General features: G+C 43.4%; 1 protein-coding gene across 5 annotated transcripts in view; it reads right to left on the reverse strand.

Moving 5' to 3' along the window:
• The window catches only part of FAM189A1 (family with sequence similarity 189 member A1), a 345,715-nt gene that overhangs the window by 238,895 nt on the left and 83,815 nt on the right, over positions 1-23,005 (reverse strand). Inside the window, exon 1 of one of the 5 annotated variants that reach the window (XM_029066852.2) lies at positions 1,167-1,234. The exons of the other annotated variants lie outside the window; for them this stretch is intronic. The gene's annotated coding sequence lies outside the window, so the exon portion shown is untranslated. Of the gene's footprint in view, positions 1-1,166; positions 1,235-23,005 lie in introns of those variants that run through there. 5 annotated transcript variants of the gene reach the window in all.

The following is a 23,005-nucleotide window of genomic DNA, read 5'->3' on the forward strand; positions in this document are numbered from 1 at the left end:
ACAGCAAACCCTTCAGGGTAAACCGCCATTAGTTAAAAGAGTTGCTTCTTGGAGGCGCCTAGGCTGAGATGCATATGAACAGTCAGAACATAGAATTAAGCCTTTGTAACTAAGGTTTTACAAGAATCCCACGGACTTCCAAATGCTAGGCCAAACTGGATATGGCAGAAAGGAGAAAACGTATCTTTGCGATTAATTAAATTGGCTTACACAGCAAGGTCGGCCTATTATTTATAACGTTCTTCTGACTGGATAATTCTCCAAAGCACAAATGCACCCTGTGGGTAATGTGTCAGGGCAGGCTGCTTCAACTTCAGCCTTAACAATTAGATGAATGAAATAACAAATGAACCATAAAAACAATTAAAGAGGTCATACACACACACCCCCAAACGCCTTTTTATTAGGGAGAAATATGACTGCTGACATTTAGAATCCCACTATGGCGACATTGCACTAACTATAAAAGGTCTCATTTTCTTTTTAAATATTAGTAAACAGGAGGAGTAATTTTGAAAATCTCAACACTCGTTTCATTTATTTGCCTTGAAAGACAAAAATACTGTTCCTATACACTGAGGCCTCAGACATAATTAATAATTAGTGCATCTGTTAAGTGCTTACTGTGCTTCGAGAATTGTTCTAGCTCTGGGGTGGATCCAAGATAGGCAGGTCGGATAAGGTTCCTGTCCCACACGGGGCTCACAGTCTAGCTTGGAGGGAGCACAGCTATTGAATTCCCATTTTGCAAATGAGGAAATTTAGGCACAGAGAAGTTCAGTGACTTGCCCAAGGTCACTCAGCAGACATCTGGCAGAGCCGGAATTAGAACCCTGTCTCCCAGGCTTGGGTTCTTTCCACTAAGTCATAGTGATTCTGTTAATACTGAATATCATGGAATGACTCCATAAGAGGCAGCAAATTATAAATACCACACTGGGATTTAGAAAGGAACTGGTCTGGTTTTTCTCCTCCTTACAATACTGATGCCCACCCTTTAATGACTACACCCAAAGATAGCTCAGTGCTCCATCAAAATAGCAATAATGACTTTCCCCTTTCAGTAAGGAAAAGTAGTTATTTATAAAAATGAATACCTACAGTCCCTAAAGCATAGAGTGGCTTATCTAAGACTATCTAAGAATAATAATTAGATTGAATCTTACCTTTTGGGTTTTTTCTGTGACCAGGATTCATAAAGCATAGCCACATTTATTCTCTTTGATCCTACTTAGAGCTGGACACGGACGCTATAATACACAAGAAACTAAGTTACCTGAGCTGGAGGACCATTAGAAAGCTCTCTCCTAACACATTTCATTGTCATATAACTTAAATTTTATATTTTTAGCTTCTCAATTCACTACTCATTAATGTGAGACATGAGCATGAGTTCTCATTTGAGAAGGTTTTATCAGCCTTTTCATCCATTAGAATTGTAATTCCTAGAGCTCCAAATAGATATTTTCCCGCTATAGCAAGCACCGATTCTGTGATCTTTCTTCTTCGATAAGGCTTTCTTATAAGTCTAAGTGGGAGGATTCCATTGCACGGGTGTTCTGATTAGCAGGGAGGTGAGAGGTAAAGGATAGAGAGAAGGAGAGAAGGAAGGGGAGGGAGATGAGGTAAACAGAGGAAGGAAGGGAGAGAAAAAGGAAAACATCTGAAAATTGTGGCCTTCCCTCCCTCTTTTATTTTGGGGTTTTGTTTTTTTTTGAAATGGTACTTGTAAAGCACATACTATGTACCAGGCACTGTAACTAAACACTGGGGTAGATACAAGCTAATCAGGTTGGACACAGTCTGTGTGCCTCATGGGGCTCACGATCTTAATCCCCATTTTAAAGATGTCATAATTGAGGTACAGAGAAGTAAAGCGACTTGCCCAAGGTCACACAGCAGACAATCAGTGGAGCTGGGATTAGAAGCCAGGACCTTCTGACTTGCAGGCCGGTGCTCTATCCACTAGCCTACACTGTGTGCCCTTGCATTCCCCACCTCCACCCCACCACACCCCAGCAGAAAAACTCTCGCCTACCCCAGGCATGCTCTGTGAGCACCAGTCTGGGTGTAAAAGCTGCTGCTGAGCCTCCTCAGCCCCTTTACACCACAGTCAAATGAATCGTCTCTCCCCCTCTAGTCTGAGCTCGTGGACAGGGAATGTGTCTGTTCCCTGCTATACTTTACTCTTCCAAGCACTTAGTACTGTGCTCTGCACACAGTAAGCGCTCAATAAATACGACGTAATGAACCAATGAATAATTGCAACCACATCTGCCTGTATGCTCTTGGCTCCCACTGCCTCGACCGGGGGACTGCCATCCCTCTCCACCCCTCAGAGTCCCTACCCCCCGGCATCCTCTGGGAGCCACCTGCGTCGCCTTCCGCCGACAGCTCCCCTTCACAGAATTCATTCAGTCAACTGTATTGATTGGGCACCTACTGTGTGCAGAGCACTGTACTAAGCGCTTGGGAAAGTGCAATAAAACAATAAACTGCGAAGGCTCCATCCCAACCAATTTTGTGCGCCACCAGTGGGAAAGGGAACAGCACCTGCAGGAGGAGGTCACCACAAACCTTGGGAAGTTTTGGACTGCGGGAGCCACACTTACGGCTAAGGGGATGCTGCCGACTTGGAACGCCCAAGGAGCCTGTCGTTTAATTATGTCTATTAATGCCGGTCTCCCCCCTAGACTGTGAGCTCATTATGGGCAGGGAATATGTCTGCGGTTGTATTTTACTCTCCCTAGCGCTCAGTACAGTGCTTTGCACACAGTAAGTGCTCAATAAATACAATTGAATTGAATGAATTGTGCTCCTCTAGCCACAGCTCCGTTGCTTTATTATTTTGGGGACTGCATATGTCCTTGCGATGTTTTCATGTTTAATTGATTTATTGCTTCTGATGTGTCTCCAGCCCTCTTCCCCTACTTTTCATCTATAGTGTGAGCCCCTTGAGGGACATGGTCTTTGTTTTCTTCCCCCTTGTAAGCTCTATCCAAGTGACTGCCTTGCATACCTTAAGCACTTAATACTATTACTGCAGTACAACATAGCACAGTGGATAGAGCCCACACCTGGGAGTCAGAAGATCATGGGTTCTAATCCTGGCTCCGTCACTTGCCTGCTGTGCGACCTTGGGCAAGTCGCTTCAATTCTCTGGGCCTGTTCCCTCATCTGTAAAATGGGTATTAAGATTGTGAGCCCCGTGTGGAACAGGGACTGTCTCCAACTCGACTTGCTTGTATTCCCTGCCCCCTCAGTGCTTGGCAAATAGTAATAGCTTAAACACAACCATTGTAATCACTATTATTATTATTATTAGAGCTGCTTATGATGCAACCTCAATTTCAGGAAGCAGGCCACGGCTGTTATGACAGGGCACACCTGCATATGTATTCATTTATGCGTTATCTTTGTGTCTCTGGCTGGATTTGAATGCTGCCCTCAACGTGTAAGGCCAGGAATACCTGCAAGTGGATGTGTCCCCTTGTACATCCCTTCATAATCCAACTGACTTTCTGATCTTTCAGATTCCTCTGCAAACTCTTCCATCAAATGAATCAGATTGCATAGAAACAGAAATTGCCCTTTTCATTCATACATTAATTCATTCAATCACATTTATTAAATGCTTACTGTGTGCAGAACGCTATAATAATAATAATAACTGTGGTATTTGTTAAGCACTTATTATGAGCCAGACGCTAAGCGTTGGGATGGATTCAAGTAAATTGGGTTGGATGCAGTCCCTGTCCCACGTGGGGCTCACAGTCTCAATCCCCATTTTACAGATGAAGGACCTGAGGGCCAGGGAAGGGAAGCGACTGGCCCAAGGTCACACAGCAGACAAATGGTGGAGCCGGAATTCAAACCCATGACCTTCCGCACTAAGCACTTGGGAAAACAGACACATTCCCTTTCCACAATGAGCTTACAGTCTAGAGGGGGAGACATCAATACAAATAAATAAATGACAGGTATGTACACAAGTGCTCTGGGGCTGGAAGGGAGGGAAGAACAAAGTGAGCAAGTCCTGGCGACGCAGATTTTCCCACTGCCCAAGAGTCTTGCAGAATTAACAGAGGCTTGGATCCGATTTAGCAATATGGTGACGGCTTAGTAATTATATTCATTGTGAAGGCGTATCACCTGCATGGCCTACCACGCTGCCCAATTCGAGTTCTACTTGGAGGCTGCTTGGAAGATCAAGATAGTCCAAATATAGACTCTTAATGAATGCTAAATAATATACAGGAGAGCTAAATAACATATGCAGAAATGAGGTTCTATTCCTCAACAATCAACAGTACTACTCTATCAGCTTAAGCCGTGTACAGTAAGCACTTAGGAAAGTCCAGTAGAGTATTTAGACATGGTCCCTGATCCCAGGGAAGTTATACTCTAGTGGGGAAGAGAGATGCTATAATTACAGGTGGGGGAAAAGAATTTAGTTTCAGGATATGCCCATAAATTCTGTGGAGGTGGGGAGAAGGCTTCCACTGTACAGAGGTCAGACAAAGCTATTAAAATTAAATATCAAACCAGTTGCAAGAGGCACAATTAGAGATTTTAGGGGAAACAGAAGTTTTGCCCGTGCCTTGACTGCTTGGGAGCACACTTAGTCAAGGCAAAGTTTAAATCATACGATTTCCAAAAAAAATAATAATAATGATTTTCCTCTTCCCCCTTTGCTTTGGGTTTTCAGTAGTGGGAGAAGTCATTAGCATCTTTTTCCTGGAAAATTACTGCAGAGCTGATCACTTTTCCATTCAGTATATGGAAAGCATTATATATGATCTCCAAATTACTTCAGAAACATGGAGAAATTGGAATGTGTCCATGAAAAGTGATTAACAATCTGGAAAATTTGACTTCTATTGAGTAGATCTGGATATGAATTTATTTTGTCTAAATAAAGATAAACTGAAGGGCCTTCCAATATCTGAGGATTTCAAGTACTTAATTTGAGGTTTAGACAGTGGGCCCAATGTTGGGCAGGGTCTGTTGCTGAATTGTACATTCCAAGCGCTTAGTACAGTGCTCTGCACATAATAAGCGCTCAATAAATATAATTGAATGGATTTACACAGAAAACAATAACCAGATGTTCTTCATCTCCTCAGGAAAGAGAATGGAAAAAATGATCTTAAATAATAATCATTACTATGGTATTTGTTAAGCACTTACTATGTGCAGGCACTGTGCTAAGCCCTGGACTGGATACAAACAAATCGGTTTGGACACAGTCCCTGTCCCAACTGGGGCACACAGTCTCAACCCCCATTTTACAGATGAGGGAACTGAGGCCCAGAGAGGTGAAGTGACTTGCCCAAGGTCACACAGCAGACAAATCACAGTAAGAGACGCATGCTAAAACATAAAGATAAACTTCCTAAGAGCAACGGTGATGAAAAGTTAACAAAAAACATTAAGTAGTCAAGGAATCTCCCATCTCTACGAATAGGCTACACCGCCACAATGTTGTGAATTATGGAGGACCTCTTAAGAACTAGAATTCTGTTCTGTACTGTTTTCTTCTCCATTTCAATTGCTACACTACCAAAAGAGTTTCTTTAAATCTACCAAATTAGGAAATTCATTCGCTGTGAATTCAGCTGGAAAGCAAACAGCAATATAATTTTGAGCGGTGAAGCTGGCCCTTGCATTGTGTGATTGCTACTGCTTACTATGGTTTTATTCTTGTAGTGCTATAACTAATAAATTGCCAAATGCAAAGAAGATAACTATTACTTCATGGGACTTCGGGATGCTACATGATAATATTAGCAGTAAACAGAAAAAAAATGTGTTCTCTGCACTAACCTTAATGGAGTTGACATTGCAGAACTGAGTGAAATCACACTTTTTAATGGAGTACAACTTCAAGGTACTCAGTCCATTTATTTCCTAGAGATGCTGATCCTTTCAAGAGCACCAATTTTCAGGGATTAGATTGGCAAATCCTACCATCCTTTGCTTCAGACCTTCCAAAACTGCCCAGGGATACAAGTGACCACCCAGTGAACCTCTGAAACAAAACGGCTCTGTATTACTACATACAGAGAAGCAGCGTGGCTCAGTGGAAAGAGCCCGGGCTTGGGAGTCAGAGGTCATGGGTTCTAATCCCCGCTCTGCCACTTATCAGCTGTGTGACCTTGGGCAAGTCACTTAACTTCTCTGTGCCTCAGCTACCTCATCTGTAAAATGGGGATGAAGACTGTGAGCCCCACGTGGGACAACCTGATTACCTTGTATCTACCCCAGCGCTTAGAACTATGCTTGGCACGTAGTAAGCACTTAAATACCAACATTATTATTTTATTATTAATTCCTACTCCACCACCTGTCTGCTGTGTGACCCTGGGCAAGTCATTTCTCTTCTTTGGGCCTCAGTTCCCTCATCTGTAAAATGGAGATTAAGGCAGTGAGCCCCACGTGAGACATGGACTGCGGCCAATCAGATTAGCTTGTCCCTCCCCAGCGCTCAGTATACTGCTTGGCACCACAATTATTATTACCATCAGCACACATGCCATAATTCTGATAACCAATAGGGATGTGGAATGGTTCATTTCGGCGGCATCGATGTAAAGCTGACCGCGATGGAACAGTTCAAAGCACAGGCTGGTTGTAAATGCCGAAAAGCAGAAATAAGAGAAGGGCTTCCGTCTCTCCCCTGCACTCACAGGGAGATGGGGAGAAGTTGCCCCTCTCCTCCACCACTTTGCTCCATCTCTCACCTTCTCTTCTTTCAAAACCCACCCACTGTGGTTTCTGGATAGCGTTATCTCTCACCCTTCCAAATCTCCTTCTGCGTTACCAAGGCCTGCTCTTCAATCTTAATAATAATAATAATAATGTTGGTATTTGTTAAGCACTTACTATGTGCCGAGCACTGTTCTAAGCGCTGGGGTAAACACAGGGGAATCAGGTTGTCCCACGTGGGGCTCACAGTCTTAATCCCCATTTTACAGATGAGGGAACTGAGGCACAGAGAAGTTAAGTGACTTGCCCACAGTCACACAGCTGACAAGTGGCAGAGCTGGGATTCGAACTCATGAGCCCTGACTCCAAAGCCCGTGCTCTTTCCACTGCGCCACGGTTCACTCTTCATTACCTTTGGTCCCTTCTCCATATGCTGATCTGTGGGGACTCGAACCTCTAGGCTGACGATGCCCTTGACCTCCCGGCCATCAAATTCCTCCCAGCACTTGCCTCTCTTCACCTCTCGCTCCACTCCAATTCAGCTACATACCAACATGGACACACGTTATTAATAATAATAATAATAATGGTATTTGTTAAGCACTTACTATTGTGCCAGGCACTGCACTAAGCACTGGGGTGGATACAAGCAAATCGGGTTGGACAGTTCCTTCCCACATGGGGCTCACAGCCTTAATCTCCATTTCACAGATCAGGGAAATGAGGCCCAGAGAAGTAAAGTGATTTGCCCAAAGTCACACAAGCAACAAATGGCGGAGCCGGGTTTAGAACCTATGACCTTCTGACTCCCAGGCCCGTGCTCTATCCACTAGCTTTATATTCAGTCTCTCAAAGAACTCATATACTCGCATGACTTCAATGACCAACTTCTAACTCCCTAATCCCTATCTCTCTTTAGCTAATCAATCTTGCCTCGCCTCCAAGGACATCTCCACTTGGATGTCTTACTAGCACCTGAAACAATTCTAAATTTGAACTTTTCATCTTCCTTCAAACTCTCCCTCCCCACTGAACGTTTACAGAGCCTGGCATATAATAAGTAAGCAGTACAAAATACCAATTTTAAAAAAAAGAATTTACAGTTGACGCTACTGAGGCCCAGAAAAGTTAAGTGACTAACCCGAGGTCACCCGGCAGGCAAGTGGTTGAGTGAGAATTAGAACTCATATCCTTTGATTCCCAAGCCTGTATTCTTTCCATGAGGCCACACTGGTTCCCCCTGCCTTTTAGATCCCCTATTCAATCGCTTGCTAAACCTTCTGGCTCTTCCACAACAATTTCCCTGACCCTCCCGTCCCCTTCCACCCAACAACCACCACCCTTGTCCCAGTTCTCGGCATCTTGCAATTAGACTACTTTATTCCCCTCCTCACTAATCTCTCAGCCTCCAGACTCTTCCCGTTTTGGCTTATACTACACAGAGTTGCTCAACATCTTCCTGAAATGAGCTGTGGCATATTCATTCATTGATACTTATTGAATGCTTAATGTGTGCAGAGCACTGTACTAAGCACTGGGGAGAGTACACTACAACAATAATCAGAAACATTCCCTCCCCGCAACGGGCTTACAGTCTAGAGACGAGAGCCACGACTCTCCGTTCCTCAAAAAAACACCCACAGTTACCCAATCTACAATATGTCAAGCAAAAACACCTTGTTACCTGCTTCGGTGCTCTCTCCCTTCTTTCCTCATTGAACATACTCACTCTCTTCATCTGCAACTCCAAACCTGACTCTCCAGCCTCCGGCCCTTTATTCATAGTATTCCCCCTGCCTGGAATTCCTATCCAAATCCATCAGACCACAGCTCTCCCCAGTCCAAAGTCACCCTAAATCCCTATCTCCTCCAAGAAGTCTTCCCTGATTAATCTCCAACACCCAAGGCAGCAGCAAGCCAATAGCCAGAATTAGCAGGTCTATCATCCTCTAGTTCTACTGCTTTCCTAGAGGGAAGGACACGGCTTAGGGAATCGGGAGGCCACGGGTGCCTAAATGGTTAGAGGATGGGCTTAGGAATCAGAAGAAACTGGATTCTAACCCTGCTCCTCCACCTCTCTGCTATGTAACCTTGGACACATCACTTCTTGGATGTGAACCTGTGGGGTATGGACTGGGTCCAACCTGATTACCTTGTATCTTTCCCCGAGCTTAGTAAAGTGCCTGGACAAAGCAAGCACTTAAATATTTACTTTAGCACCAGCTCCATGGCAGGGGAATGCCTCCAGGGGCTGGACCTTCAGGGGTGAAGATTTCTAAAACCTAGGGTGTTCCATGAGATGGACAGATCCAGCAGGAAGTCTGAAAAAACGTTGGCTACTGAAGGTTCTTCCTGAGAGTGAAATTAATCAACAAGTTATCCTTGCCACTTGCAGACGAAGGCCTGAAGGAGACCTGCTGGCTCTCCAGAACCTGGAAACAGGCTCTATGATCCATGTGCGAAGAACATAGCTGCTCTCAGGGCCTTGTCTGGATTTTAGACTGCTACAGGATGTTCCTGTTCCCAGGACGACATTCAGTTCAGTGCCTTAGCGCTTAGCAAATATCATTAACGGGTCACCCAAGGAAAAAAAAGCCCAGAGACTTGGAAGGTAATTGGGATTGTGCTGTCTTGTCTGAAGGCTCTGAGAAAGTGGGGTTAGCATCTGGGTGATCCTAAAATTCAATAAATCTTACTTTTTATGATATTTACGCTCTATGTGCCAGGCACTGTACTAAGTGCTGGGGTGGATCCAAGCTCATCAGGGTCACAGCATACATGAGGCTCACAGTATTCATCCCCATATTACAGGTGAGGAAACAGAGAAGTGAGCTGACTCAGCCAAAGACACAGCAGATAAATGGCAGCAACAGGATTAGAACCCAGGTAATTCTGACTCCCAGACCTATGTTCTATCCACTGGACCACAGTGCTTCACACTATCTTTATCTAATATTTGCAAGTAGATGGGTCCCCTATGAGGACTCTCAGCATGCATCCATGTCCCAGATTTCTGGGTGGATGCTAGGATTAAATTTAAGGAGAATCCCCAGGCAGTGTATCTGATCCTTCCTGCCAGAGAGAATATCTTCCTCTAAGTTTTTCTAAACTTGACCCTATCTAATTGTTCTGTTTTCATAACCTTTTATAGCATCTTTAATTTCTGCTTTTTGTAGCTTTCTCTTTTGCCCTTCAGATCTCTACAGAGTTCTGCGTTTAGACAACCCTGCTTCCTTATTACTCTTTTTGTGTCCTGGTTTAATTTGTACCTGAGCCGGCCCAACTGTCTATTTGAAGAACAGCCAGTTTTCTTGCCTACCTTTGTCTCTGAGACCCTTTCCTAAAAGTGCCTTAAGCCTGTTAAAATTAGCTTTCTTGCCCTTCATTTCCTTTCTCCCTCCTCCCCTCCCTTAGAGTTTTTAATACCATCACCTTATAATCACTTCTCTCTACATTTCCATCCACCTGTCAATTACTGATCTGATCTATTTTTCCTCGGCTGAATTGTGTAATATCAAGATGAAATGATGATTTTTTTCTTTTCCCTGAAGAAAATATCTCACATTTCCAGCCGATACTCCTCCGGCAGAGTAGAAGAGCTGTTGGAACTAACTCCGTGCTGGCCGACGGGTGTTTACATGAGCTGGCGAGGCAGAACTGCTGCTTCCACTCCCAAGTGGAGCTGCCTGGAGCAAGGCTGTACTGCTCATGAAGCCTTCGATGGAGATCTGGAAGGGAGGCACTGCCCCACACCCATGATGCCCTAGTTAACTCCACAAGAAGTAATATTGTTAGCAGTTGTATTTATTAAGTGCCTTCGGTGTGCAGAGCACTGTACTGAGTGCTGAGAAAGAACACACAAGTAGAAATTAGACACCACCCCTATTCCTCAGGGAGCTCACGATCTAAAAATGGGAGTTTCAATTTATTTTTCTTAAGTGCTCACTGGGTGCAATACTCTCTACTAAGCACTTTGGAAGTACAGAGACATGAATCATTCCCGGGGCATAAAAACGTTATAATAGGGGAGACAGTCATTAATAATCTACACAAATAGCGTATGTAAAATGAATAACAGAATGCATGATCAAATGTATATAAACGCATACACACAACACACAGGGTGTATTATACAAACTATATTATACACACATAATACACACACATACAAACCTGTCCAGAGGATGGGGGCTACAGGTGAGGATCTAAGTGCTAGAAAAGGCCAGTGGATTTCTATAGCTTAGGGTACTAGGAATTAATTAGGGAAGGCTTATTAGAGAAGAGGGGATTTTAGGAGAGCTTCAAGTTTGGGGAGAAGCTATGAACTTTGGGGAGGGAGGGCATTCCAAGTTGGGAGAAGAGCGTGAGTGGGGCAGGGGAAGAGGGGAGAGAGCGAGAGAGCACTAAAAGGTTAGCTTGGAAGAAATAAAGACAGCAAGTTGGGGAACAGCGTGTGAAAATAGCAGATAGGTCACATAAAGCGAGGTGGTGGAGCGCCTTGAAGCAAATTAAGAGGAGGTTTCCTTTGATATTGAGCAGGAGGATGCTCTAGTGGAAATAACTCAGGCCCGCGAGTCAGTGACTCTGAGTTAATAATAATGTTGGTATTTGTTAAGCGCTTACTATGTGCCGAGCACTGTTCTAAGTGCTGGGGTAGACATAGGGGAATCAGGTTGTCCCACGTGTGGCTCATAGTCTTGATCCCCATTTTACAGATGAGGGAACTGAGGCACAGAGAAGTTAAGTGACTTCTACTCCCAACTCTGCCAATTGTCCATTGGGTGACCTTGAACAGGTCACTTCAATTCTCTGGGTCTCAACTCCTCACTGTATAATGGAGATTAAGCTTTTGAGCCTAAGTGGGACAGGGACTGTGCCCAACCTGATTAACTTAGTACAGTACCTGCCACATAGTAAGTGCTTAACAAATACCATTTTTAAAAAAATGAAAACTGAGAGACACAGAAAGTCAGAGGAGGGTTTTGAATAATAATAACAATAATAGTGATGGCATTTGTTAAGCACTTACTATGTGCCAAGCACTGGGGTAGATACAAGGTAATCAGGTTGTCCCAGGTGGGGCTCACAGTCTTCATCCCCATTTTTACAGATGAGGTAACTGAGGCACAGAGAAGTTAAACTCAAGGTCACACCGTAGACAAGCGGCAGAGCCGGGATTAGAACCCTTGTCCTCTGACTCCCAAGCCCATGCTCTTTCCACTAAGCCACGCTGCTTTGAAGAGAGAAGAGAGGGGGGCTGACCAATACTTCACCACGATTATGGAATAGACTGGAGTAAGGAGAAGCTGATCCGGTAGTCTAACCACCCTACGAAAAGAACTAATACCAGGAGGTACTCGTCAAGTGGAGAGAAAAGGATAGATTCCAAAGAGGTTGTACAGCAGTTTGGGAGGTAGACTCAAAGTGAGATTGGAATAAGCAAGGAGTTGAGAGGAGTACCAAGATTGTGGCGCTTCTGGGACATGGAGAGTGGTGGTGTCAGCAACCGAGATGGGAAAGTTGAGAGCTGTGAATTTAGAGGAAAAGATCAGTAGTTGTTTGGGACACACTGAATTTGAGGGGCTGGCGGGGACTTCCAAGTGGAGAGGTCCAGGCAGTAAGAGGACATGTGGGGGTTATAATTCAGATGAGAGGTCAGGCCTGTAGAGTTTTGTGAGTCACCTATCTAAATAAGGTAGCAGAAGCTATAGGTGTGGATAAGATCCCCACAGAGAGTGAGTGGAAAGCAAAAAGAAACAAAGAGAAGGGGGCCCCAAAAAGAGCCTTTCAGGGGAAAGTAGAGGAGGAGAAGTAAAGGAGGAACTAGGCAACAAAACTAAGGAGAAGTAATCAGAGAGCTAAGAGAAGAACCAGCTAATAACCGCATCAACAAAACTGAGGCCGGACAGTGTTTTGAAGAGGAGGGAGCAGGTCACAGTGTCAGAAGCAGCTGACAGGTCAAGGAGAATTAGGACGGAGTAGTCTTTTGGTCTTGGCTACAAGGAGGTCATTGGTGAGCTTTGAAAATGTAATCGCAGCGGAGTGAGGGGGGAAGGAAGTTGAAAGAAGACTTACTGTAGCTAGACAAGAAAAGAACTGTCAGACAAGCAATGAAGGCCACACGTGTATGCAAATCCAGGCTAGGAATTTGCACAGGAATGAGAACAGAGATAGGGGGCAATTACTGAAGGTGGCTGTGGGGTCCTGAGAAGGTGGTGGTTGTTTTTTTGAAGGAGGAAGACTTGAGAGTGTTTGAAGACTCTGGAGAGTGAGAGGTTGAAGTTGGACGTGAGGGAGGGGAGACGATCATATGAGCAGGTGATTTTAGGAGGTAAGAGGAGACAGTGAGAGGCCCAAAGAGAAGGTATGGATTTAGTGTTTGGGTGGGAGATCTCCTGAGATTCAACTGCAAAACAGAAGGAAGCTCGTCATGGGACAGGAAACTTGTACCAACTCTGTTGAATTGTACGCTCCAAAACACTTAATACGGTGTTCTGCACACCTTAAATGCTCAATCAATATATTTGACTGATTGAAAGATGAAGCAGCAGAAGGTTGAGGGGATGATGGAGAGATTTTGAGAAGTTCACAACACCTCCCTGGCCTACATCCAATGCCTGGCAACCGCGGGGCAGGATCTGGAGTGGGTGGAAGGGGAGATTTTTCTCTCCTCCATGCCGAGAATAATACATTGTTGGCACACTCTCAAACAAAGAAGAGAATCAGGTTCAAATTGTAGTTGTTCTCTACTTCTGATGTAACCTGTAGGAATGATAGTTTCTGAATTCTGTGGCAATTCAGAGAACAAATAACATTACCCATGCTGCACGTAGTTTTTGGCTTTAAAGATAATGTGGGGAGATAGATGCAAAGGAAAATAGAAAGTGCCAGGGTTGGTTTCAGCCTCATTAGAGCTTCAGCAGTGTAAAACAGGGGGAAATGCACTTGCTTCTCAATGTTCAAAGGAAATGTACGTTATCATTAAAAAGAATTGCATGCATCTGTTTAGAAGAAAATATTGCTTCCAATTTTCAAACTGCTGGCCAAAGGTGGTAGGCAAGTTAATTTCATTTTTTTAAATATAAATTATATCATATTGAAAAGTCAAAAAAATGTTAACAAGTAAAATTAACAGTAGTTCAGCTGTAGTCCATCAAGCTAAGGAGACGTGATGAATTCAAAAAGCCTCCAATAATATGGAACATATTCAATATGCATTATAGACAGTCTTTTAAATAAAACTTCCAGAATATAACTATGATTTCCTTTTAAAAATTTCCTCTGCACAATATAAACAATCTATTTGTGGATACAGAACATTAATTCCATTAAATTCACATTAAATGTAATGAAAAGCTATCAAAGTACAATTACGCAAATTTACAAATCTACGCCAACTTAAAACTACTAAAATTTCAATCGAACCAAACTTTTCTGAAAGAGAAATTAAGCATGCCAAACGACGAGGACAGTTCCAAGTTATCCTGTTCTAACAGCTTACTGTCTATTGCAAGGAAGTCCTGCATAGGGTCACGATTGATTTTTTCTTTTTTCATTTCTTTGTTAATGCTCACATTTCTTGTCGAATTCTGGCTGTCTCAATTGAGAATTCTTCATTTCTCAAAATGGTCATCACACCGTTCCAAGATCCCCGAGAAAATGCAAGAAATTCCCGTGCCTAGTTGACAATTTTTCAGAGGAAAGTAGCGGTCCAGTGGTGCAGATATGACTATCACGGCATTCACTCGATTTGGCACATCTTGCTTTTTATATCATAATTTGACTCAGCATTAGAGTCACATATGCATTTGGGAAACTGATATTCTTCCGGGTGAGGAGAGGGGAAAAGCGAGTTGGTTATTTCCTTATAATCTTCATGTTCCTCAATGTTTATAGGATATATATTGGGAAATGAAGAAGAAATTTTAAAAGCATACAAACGGGACTACTGATATAAAAATGCTTGGAGAAAGTTGGAATGTGGAAAAATATTTGCTATACAAATTTCCCTCCTAGGGTAGCTGAAAGTCAGAGTTAACTGTCTTGGTTCTTTCGGGTATTCAAGGATCATAATTACATTATAAGCTTTAGTTGTAAGGCTTCTGGAGCAATAGAACTCTCAAGCAAACCTGTGGAGTTCACTGATTTAACTATATTATTTATTCTTTTACTTTCCTTTTTCTTTCTAAAATGTGATTAGGTCAGGCTTTGAAAACATGCATATGTGCTACCAGAAGGCAGTGTTCACAAGAAAGTACCCATCTTTCCAATAAATCTTGAAAACAATCATAGCTGAACAAATGCTATTTACATCTTGTGGGCAAAAAGACTTTGACAGATTTCATAACTGCAGATAAACTGTGGTATTATTCAAGAACTAGGACGAAAGTTTAAACAACGAAAGTGCCAAGAAAATATATTACATTTATAAACGAGAAAATGAAGAAATGCACCAGTCTTTCATCCTTAATCGTGCTATAATAAAAGTTCAAGTGTTCTATCACCAAATTTGGCCAGTCCTTCCTATGCAATGTTTCCCAGATCTGCCCTTCCTCTTCACCTTGGTCCAGATTCTGCTTCCAAGTGTTTAGTACAGTATTCTGCACAGAGTGAGCTCTCAGTACCATTGAATGACTGTGGATAACTACTTTATCAGCCTCTGTGTTAGTTTAGCTGCCTCCAACCCCTCCCCCACAGTCTTTAATTCTGCACAGATCACCCTGTTGAAGTATTACTGGGCACATATCTCCATTACTCAAAATATTCTGGTGGTTCCCCATGTTACTCTGTAACAAGCAAAATCTCCTGGCTAACAGCTTCAAGACTCCCCAGTCAATCAATCAAGGGTATTTACTGTGTGCTTACTGTGCGCACAGCACTGTTCTAAGCACTTAGAGAACAATGGAAGGCAGTTAGCAAGACAATCCCTGCCCTCAAAGTGTTTAATGCCTGCCGGAGGGAGACAGATATTAAAATAAATTACAAATAGGGGAAGCGGCAGAGTATGAGGATATATACCTAACTGCTGTAGGGATGTGAGTGGAGTGAGTAATGCAGACCAGAGACCTCAGGTGATATAAAAGGGGACAACTAGGGTGGGGAGATGATCTCAAATGGGAGTGTCTGTCATTGTCTTGTTTGTTTTATGGTATTCAAGCACTTAGTATATATATCATTGGTATTTACTGAGCATCTACTGTGGGCAAGCACTGTACTGAGTGCTGGAGAGGGTGCAGTAAAACAGAGTTGGTAGATGCTGGCATCGGGGAAGCCAGTGAGGAGGATGATACAGTAGTCCAGTTGGGCGCTGACAAGAGCTTGAACCAGGTTAATGGCCTTGAATTCATCCTATTTTGGGAAGATCATTTTCCTAATTGATCAAGTTTACTTGGGATGCTTCTCCTGTCTTCCAAAGGGTTGGCAATTTGGTACCATCTGCTAATTTGATGAGCATATTTTTGATATCTTTATTTCAGGGCATGAATAAATGTACAGAAAAGTTTGTTAGGATGAAAACTGATGGCATAAAACATTTAATAACATGTACAAGGACAAGCCCCTTGAATATAAAAGTGAATAATGTTGGAACATTAGCATTTATTAATAGTAATTATTATTAAGCACTTACTCTTCTAAGCGCTCTGATAGATACAAGGCAATTAGGTTGGATGATCTCAGTCCCACATGGGGCTCACACTCTTAATCCCTAATTTAGAGATGAGGTAACTGAGGCCCAGAGGAAGTGAAGTGACTTGCCCAAGGTCACACAGCAGACGTGGCGGAGTCAGAATTAGAACCCATGTCCTCTGACTCCCAGGCCCGTGCTCTTTCCACTAGGCCATGCTGTTCTCTCCAATGCCATAAAAAGGTGCCAAACAGCCTCCTCCATTCATTGTCATTCACCTCAGATCAGGTGGGAAGCAGGCATACATGTAGAGTGGCTGAAACACCGAGGCCAGTCGGGTGTTTGTGTGGGATGTAATAATAATTATAATAATGTTGGTATTTGTTAAGTGTTTACTATGTGCAGAGCACTGTTCTAAGCACTGGGGGAGATACAGGGTAATCAGTTTGTCCCACGTGAGGCTCACAGTCTTCATCCCCATTTTCCAGATGAGGGAACTGAGGCACAGAGAAGTGAAGTGACTCACTCACAGTCACACAGCTGACAAGTGGCAGAGGCTGGATTCGAACCCATGACCTCTGGCTCCCAAGCCCGGGCTCTTCTCACTGAGCCACAATTCTTCCCCTTGATGTAGCACCAAGTGGTATTGGTTATCAATAATAATATTAATTATGGTATTTGTTAAGCACTTACTATGTGCCAGGCACTGTTCTAAGTGCTATGGCAGATACAAGAAAATCAGTTTGGTCACAGTCCCTGTCCCACATAGGGCTCACACTCTTAATCCCCCGTTGCGGGAACTGAGGCCTGCAGAAGTGAAGTGACTTGCAGTAGACAAGTGGCAGAGCTGGGATGAGAACCCAGATCCTTCTGACTCCCAGGCCTGCGTTCTATCCACTAGGCCATGCCGCTTCTCACGCTGCTTGATCCTACTCTCCGGTTGGTTGTACGGTGAGGAGTTGTAACAAAGTGTATTTAGTAGAGTGAGGGTATTAATTTAGGACCCACCGGATACAGTGCACTATGCTAACTGCTTGGGAGGTATAAAGCAAAGAAGTGATACATTCCCGGTCCACCTACCAGGGGAGTTAAGCACACAGCTAGTTCCAAAGAGAGTAAGCAATCACTGGAGGCAGGAGAGGTGAGAGCCATGGTCAGTGAGACGCTCTTCTCGGGAGGAGAGCGGATCTCAAGCTGGGAAGTAGCGGGTGATGAATTGGGCTATGTGGACTGGACGGATAGAGATAATTGGGCCGATTGAGAAGCAGTGTGGCCCAGTGGAGAGAGCGCGGGCCTGGGAGTCAGAAGGGCCTGGGTTCTAGTCCTGGCTCTACCACTCGTCTGCTGTGTGATCCTGGGCAAGTCACTTCACTATGCCTCAGTTCCCTCATCTGGAAAATGGGGATTAAGTCTGTGAGCCCAATGAGGGATAATAATAATAATAATGTTGGTATTTGTTAAGCGCTTACTATGTGCCGAGCACTGTTCTAAGCGCTGGGGTAGACACAGGGGCATCAGGTTGTCCCACGTGGGGCTCACAGTCTCAATCCCCATTTTACCGATGAGGTAACTGAGGCACAGAGAAGTTAAGTGACTTGCCCACAGTCACCCAGCTGACAAGTGGCAGAGCTGGGACAGGAACTGTGTCCATCCCGATTATCATGTATCCACCCCAGTGCTTAGAAGAGTGCCTGAACATAGTAAGGGCTTACCAAATACCACAATTATCAAGTGGGGAGACAAAAGGTCAAGAGCCTTGAAGGCAATACTCACTCAGGAGGGACTGCTTAACGTGAAGGGAAATGGGGAGCCAGCAAAGGTTTTTGAAGAGAATCATTCATTCGGTCAGTCACATTTATTGAGTGCAGAGCACTGTACTGAGAGATTGGGAGAATATAATACAGCAATAAACAGTCACACTCCCTGCCCATAATGGGCTTACAGTCTAGAGTCAGGGAGGCAGACACCAAAACAAATAAAGAAAATGAAAGATATGTACATCAGTGCTGTGGGGCTGGGAGCGGAGAAGAGTAAAGGGAGCAAGTCAGGGCGATGCAGAAGGGAGATGTGAGCTGAACGCTGTTTAAGAGGAGTCTGGGGAGGAAGTGATTAGTTCTAGTGATTGGCAGAGCGCCAGTCCTCTTTCCCCCTGCCGGTCCCATTCCCCCAGGGACCCAGAGAGCAAGCCAGCACGCAAACCACTTACCCCTGCAGGACCCATTTAGGATGGGCGACTTCACTATCACACTAATGCAATGCTTTAATGCCATCATCTGCCTTGAGGATGCCTTGCTCTAAGCTTTACACCCCTGCCCCCACTTCAGCTAGAGATTTTTCAGTACCCCTGCCCGACTGCCAAGTTTGCAGAACATGCGAGAGGGTTATTTGGTCAGAAATCTTTAATGCCGATGGCATTCCCCAAATACAACTGAGGCCTTCTGATTCCCAGAGCGATGTCCTGTCAACTAACTGCACGGCATAACCATGTGGCACAGAAAAGCTGGTAATAAATTATTCCACTATGCCCCGCATGCCAGACACTTATTGGTGTATAGGCACACCCCAGATCACAGTCACTCCACGATACAGATGACACAGACAGGTGCCCCGAGTTACAGCCACCCAGGGACACAGCCATTACGGTTTGAAGCCATACCTCGCATTACCGTCACCCCAAAATACATTTAACTTGGGGATATCATCATTGGCATTTCAGCATCAGTGGTATCTATGGAGCATTTATTGTGGGCGGAACACTGTACTAAGCACTTGGAAGAGTACAATACAAATGAGTCAGTAGACACATTCCCTGCCCAAACACTTTGAAGTCTGAAGGACAGCTTTTTTTTTTTGTACCACAAAGCACAAATGTGTTCATGTAGCAAGTTTTAAGGATCCCCCTGGGATCAGTTTATCTGTAGTTTATTTCTGTTAATGTCTGTCTCCCCCCTAGACCGTAAGCTCAATATGGGCAGGGAATGTGCCTGTTTATTGTTATACTGTAATCTCCCAAGTGCTTAGTACAATGCTTTGCATTAATTAATTCATTTGTATTTACTGAGCACTTACTGTGTGCAAAGCACTGTACTAAGCGCTCAGGAGAGTACAATATAACAAAAGACACATTCCTGCCCACATCGAGCTCACAGTCTAAGGGGGAGACAGACATTAATATAGACAAATAGATTAAATAACTATATAAATAACATATATACACAGTAAGTGCTCGATAAATATGACTGAATGATGGGGAATTAGCAGGGTGGGGATATGACTATCATTGTTTGATACTCTGACAAGCCAAAGCACTGTTGCAAGAATTTTCTAATTATGATTTCACCACCAATTTTGGGACTAAGAACTGTCGGTCAATTTTAAAGTAAGGTGAATTTATAGAAATGACTGAAGACTTCAGAGAGAGGCACTCGAAGGTATGAAGAGGTGTTCAGAAGGACTGGCTACCAAGTGTTTCACGAAAAAAAGAATAAGGCTGCTGTCTAAGGAAGCATTTTTCCACTTGAGCTTGAAGGTGAGAAGCCACTACCGCAGTCAGCAGAACAAGATTTTATTTCTGCAGTTTCCTGCGGAGATTCATAATCATACTATCACTCCTCATTTAGTTAATGTTGGGATATTATGCTGTGAATTACTTTAACAAAGATTAAACAATTAAACAATCATTTAGCGACGCTTAAGGTAGCAGTATCTAACACATAAAGGAATTCCATATGTTTCCAGAGGTTTTGGAATGGATCCCACTTTTCAACACGCGAGACTACGGGGAAATGAAACCCACAAGAAGATACGTCCTCGTTTTGGAAAAACGCAGCTTGGCTGGATCATGGGTTAGGACTCCTCTGTCCCTCAGAACCTAAGCTAAAATTTTTCTGCCACATATTTCAGAGTAACAGTTCATTTTCCCATTTACTGCAACCAAATCAACTTAAAAATGAATGTCAATAAAAAATGAATTTCAATCCTGTATCATCTTGCTATCATCATGACAGCTAAAGACAGTATGTGAATATCTTCCCCATGCAAAATCCTCTACTAGGTCCTGACACATTACAAATAGAAAAAAAAAAACAACTTTGAACTTTGCCTTTGAGTTTATGCCCTGTGACAACATTACATCCATGCAAACAAAAATGAAAACTATAGTAATGATTATAATTAATAATCACGGCACAACAGTATTACATCAACACAGTCCCTGTCCCCACAGAGGGCTCACAACCTAAATTGGAGAACAAGTACCGAATCCCTGTTTGACAGATGAGGCCACTGAGGCCCAGAGAAGTTAAGTGACTTGCCCAAGGCCACAAAGTGGGCAAGTGGTAGAACTGGGAATAGAACCCAGGTCCCCTGACTCCGAGACATGTGCCCCTTCCACTTGGTTAGGCTTTCTCCATCTTTTTTTTTTTTTTTTTTACCGGTATCTGTCTAGTGCTTATTCTGTGCCAAGCACCGTACTAAGCACTGGGGTAGATACAAGCTCATCAGGTGGGACACAATCCAAGTCCCACATGGGACTCACAGTCTATTCTTTTCCTCCAGTTTACCAAGGTGAATCTCACTGAATCGTGCCCCCAAAATACCAGTTACCAATCTCCATTTCAGTGAGTTAAAAACAAGGCTGGAATCACAATAGGTGTTAAGCAGAAGGCAGTATCTGTTCATTATTTTTCCCAAACTGTCACCCTCTTTCCTGCTACAAAAATAGGACCCAAAAACAAAAGAGAAGAGAGTTAGAGAGTTTTAAAAGACCTTGCATGGGGAAGAAGCGTGGCCTACTGGAAAGAGCACGGGCCGTCAGAGGACCTGGGTTTCTAATCCCCGCCCTGTGATTTACCTGCTGTGTGACCCTGGGCAAGTGACTTAGCTTCTCTGAGTCTCAGTTCCCTCATCTGTAAAATGGGGATTAGATTCCTGCTCTCACTCCTACTAGGTCTGTGAGCCCCAAGTGGGAACTGAGCATCGTTACCTGCCCCAGTAGTTAGTAGGGGCTCGGCACCTAGTAAGCACTTAAACACCACAGTTAATACTGTCCACTGCATTCCACATCTGCTATAAGCTTATGAAACTTGCATGTGCACGTGTCATCGAGAAGACCAAGATGAGACTTACATTTCGGGCTGTGCTGTGCGCACTAAAAGGCTATTCATTGGTTTGTTGTCATGTTCGATGCTGCAGCACCTGGTACTTGGATCTCAATCCTTGCAAAGCTTTTGTTCAAAAAAGAGGCCCACCTTCTGGTTTGTGGAAGACCACTGTAGTCTACCTTCAGCAACCGACTCCCAGCTTTCAGCGGGATTTCCTCTGTCCTCCTTGCTTTCAGTTTTCAAATTTGAGCTCACCACACCGGCGGATGTTTGGCTATCCTGCCGTCATTCGCTTTCCTCCTGTGTCCTACCCAGCCTAACTGTAATGATGAGGGCAAAGCTTGTATAAATGCCAAAGTCAGTCAGGGAAAACAAAGAATACAAAATTCAGTGTTTCCCCAAAATCAAACTATGTACCCAGAGAACAAATACTATACCGTAGCTCACTTTTTATTTACCCACAATGAGCTTACTATTAATCTAATCCTAATTGCCATGGAAACTGAAACGGAGAAAGAATCTTTTGAAGCCCTATGTGAACGAGACAGTCCAATTACCTTCAAATTCACAGAACAGCCAGAGTTTATTAGCAGGGCACAATTTCAATCTTATTTAAAAGAACATTTTGATTGTGGAGCATGCATCCTTCAGGTTCTGTCATGAATATTTTCCTCTACTTATTACACTTTATTTAAGCAAGTGGCCTAGAGCTACTGTAAAGCTGGAACGGGCTTCTTGAAATTATTTCCCCCAGAAAATATTTATATGAAAAGATATAACACAGAGTTTGCAGTTCTATAACAATCGCACATTTATGTACATTTGACTTAAAAAAAAACTGATTTTCAAAAGGGAAACGTTATAGTGTATTTTTCCTGGAAACAAAGAATCTAGGTAGACTAAATTTTAAGCTGATTGGCATTCCGGAATCAAGTACTTTTGTATCCAAATTATTCACCAAATGTAGGAATTTTTTAAAAAGCTCTTAATGTTATGGCTAGTCTGCTCAAATTCTTAAAAAAAAAAAAAAAAGAAAAAGAGAATTGAGCAACCACTAAAAATTAGATCCTCCTTACTTTTCATAAAGCTATTTTCAAAGAAGCCTAAAACTCAATTTAAGTCAGTAGGAACATTAGGAAATTTGGCTTGGAAATTCAACGCACCTCAAATCAAACACCACTGACTGACTGATCAACCTCAAGGATTAGATATGACTAGATCAATTTAATGAACATCTACAGTGTGTAGAGCACGGTACTAAGCGCTTGGAAATATACAATAGCAGGGAGTTGGTAGGCATGATCCCTACCCATCCCAGCAGGAACAACAGTTGAGGCTTGATCCAGGACCCAATATCAGACATGAAGCGTGGCCTGGGGGAAAGAGTACAGGTCTGGGAGTCAAAAGGACCTGGGTTCTAATTCCAGCTCTGCCACTTGTCTGCTGCGTTGACCAGCTCCCGTGGGCAGGGAATATGTTTACCTATTCTGCTGTACTGTACTCTCCGAAGCACTTAGTACAGCGTTCTGAAAACAGGAAGTGCTTAAAAAATACTACTGATTGATTGAGA

The sequence above is a fragment of the Ornithorhynchus anatinus genome, chromosome 5, assembly GCF_004115215.2.
Source record: "Ornithorhynchus anatinus isolate Pmale09 chromosome 5, mOrnAna1.pri.v4, whole genome shotgun sequence".
Classification (NCBI taxonomy): domain Eukaryota; kingdom Metazoa; phylum Chordata; class Mammalia; order Monotremata; family Ornithorhynchidae; genus Ornithorhynchus; species Ornithorhynchus anatinus.